Source organism: Humulus lupulus, chromosome 1 (genome assembly GCF_963169125.1).
Source record: "Humulus lupulus chromosome 1, drHumLupu1.1, whole genome shotgun sequence".
In the NCBI taxonomy this organism is placed as follows: domain Eukaryota; kingdom Viridiplantae; phylum Streptophyta; class Magnoliopsida; order Rosales; family Cannabaceae; genus Humulus; species Humulus lupulus.
This window is the reverse complement of record NC_084793.1, coordinates 125135186-125138013: the sequence shown is the minus strand read 5'-3', so window position 1 is coordinate 125138013 and position 2828 is coordinate 125135186.

The window sequence follows — 2828 nt, the reverse complement described above, 5'->3', positions numbered from 1 at the left end:
TATATGTTTATATATGATAATAGATATAATAATAAATTTAGTCTTAATTAGTTAAGATGGTAAATCAAAATTAAAGTTGTTTAATTTGTTATTTTAATGAAAAATGTTTTATTAAAATAAAAATGTTATTCTCTTAATTAAAGAAAAATTAAAATTAGAATTAAGGGCACAATATTTTATGTTTTGCTTAATTGGATTAGTAATTATTATAATATCATTTGGTAAAAATAATTAAATTTATTTTTACAACTAAATTAAAAAATATTGATTTTGTGAAGAACACACTTTTTCTAAATAGTGAGTGAGAGACAGAGTTATGACAATAAGTCTCATGGTCTCCATTATTGGTTGAACACCGAGAGGAATAGGAAGGGCCTCGTGTTGCCTTCGGTTGCAGCCTCCCTAAAGAAAGGCTTCCGAATATATTTATTTTATCTCAAGGTTGACTTCTCTTATGAGAATATAATTAGTGATGTATTTCAAGTTTGACTGACCCTGAGACACACTCTTGAGTTAAGTCATTGATTGAAAATAATGGGTTACACTCCGAAGGTGTATCTAGGCTTTCGAGAACGACTAGTGCATCTTGACCAAACTAGCGGTAGTTGATAAGTCAAAAGAGAAAAATGTGTTTTTAAGTTTTCACTTATGAAATTGAGATTTGTCTCAAAATTAATTTGGAGTTAGTCTGACCTACCCCAAGGCTGGTCCATTAATTTTCAAATTAATTTATCGTGGACTAGTATATAATTTTTTATGTGTTTTTATATGTTGCATGCATGCATCATGTTTACTTTTCCAAATAAAATATGGTATTTATTATATGTTTTAATAAATTATATTATATTTATTTATTTCCAGCAATAATGATTAATTCTCTTAATCGTGATCAAGTACTAAAAAACTTGGGAATTCAAACACACCTCATTGATTAACTCTTGGAAATGATTCCATTTAGTCTTAACCGCATAAGGAGATGGTATGAAGGGACTCACATTGTCTTTGGAACACAAAGCTTATACGGAGCGATCTATGATCTACCTCCAAAGGTTCCAAGCTTTTCATTCAGCTTTGATGAACATGAAAAATATGGTTAATGGATGAGATTGAATCACCTGGCACGTCAATGCATGTTATTGACCATGCATGGTGACATTGAAGAAAGATATATGGTTATTGAAACTTCATACGAGACGTGGGCCTTGTTACAGAGTGATGCTCTGACACCTGCTCAATTTTTGAAATATGGAGTAAATTCGATTTACTCAAAAACTCTTCTTTAATATTTTGAATGGTTGATTAAAAATTATGCCACTGATTATATTTTTATTTGTTCTTGTCTTCAGGGATGCATAAATCTTTTGAGAAAAAGAGTAATTGCATTGAAACCAAAGTGAAGAAGAAATGATGAAGACGATTTAATACAGAAAAGATTAGTTTAGAAATTTATTTTGTTTACCTTAAAACTAATAAGTTCTTTCTTTAAATTAGCTCTAGAATTTTTTCTAGAAACTATATTTTTAGATTCCTTTATTTGATGAGTGAACAAGTTTAAATATTTCTTTTAAAAAATAAGTTCAGTTGTTATTTTTTAAATGTATTTGTTCCACCTATTTCATCAATGAGTATAAATGATAATTATTCATTATTCATTATTGTGCAAATAATAGATTTAAGACATATTATTCCAACCAAAATTAAGTGAAACATATATGTGAATTATTTTTTAGATTGACTTGTAATTAGTTAGAAACATAAAACAAATAAAAGACAATATTTTATTAGAACTATTCATTGGATCTCTCCCTGTTTATATAGTATAATAATTAATAAAGTTAACTAAAAGATCTTTCTCTAATAAAGGCTCAAAAATCACATAATCGTTTAGCTAATACATAGAGATGTATGTTGAACCTTTTTAATGTTCAAAGCTAAAAGATATAATAAATAGTAAGTCAATATTGATTGACATTTATTTAAGATATGTTTACTTTTGTTGAATGCTAGGGAAATTTCTAGAAATTTTCATTCAACATTCAAAGTAAAGTCACTTAAAGACTTGTTTGATCTAATCAAATGGAAGTCTAGACTTGAATTTGAAATTCAAGTAATTTGCATGTGAACTTGGAATTCAAACTCAACTCACATACAACTAGAATACTAAAGCAAAATTAATATTTTAGAAATGGAATATAATCATATTAGAAAAGATGAAATAAATAGTGAGTGATCATTATTGTCTTTATTATTTCTATAATTTTAACACTTGTTATACTCGGTACATGTTTGATTGTACAACACCAAAGACTTAAAAGTTGGGATTCACAAGTGGTTATGTGAATAAATTAAAATTTTTCCATGAAGTCATTTAGTGAAACAATTTAATAATCATAAAAGATTACAAAGGAGTTTGTATCTCTTAAATTCTACTTTAATGAAGCATGATTATTATAATCACTATATTTTTTTTAGTTAACTTGCACTAGAAATAATGACTGCAAGTCAAGTAAGCAAGTTACTGATAACTAAAAATGATAAAACCAAAGAATATCACAAATTCTGTTAAGCATTATTGTAGTGGGAGCATAGTTAGTAACTACTCTATTACAAACATAAAGTTTAGTTAATTGTGTGTAACACAATTTAACTATATTTCATTCACATTCTAGTATGAAATGAAAAAAGTTTTTACAGAAAACAATGGTTGAAACCATGAATCTAGAAATGGAATTTGAAATTCTATGACATTTGGATTCTTGAACATCCAACTAAAGTTCATTGAACTTCAATTTGAAACATGATATTCAAGATGAATAGGAGAACAGAGA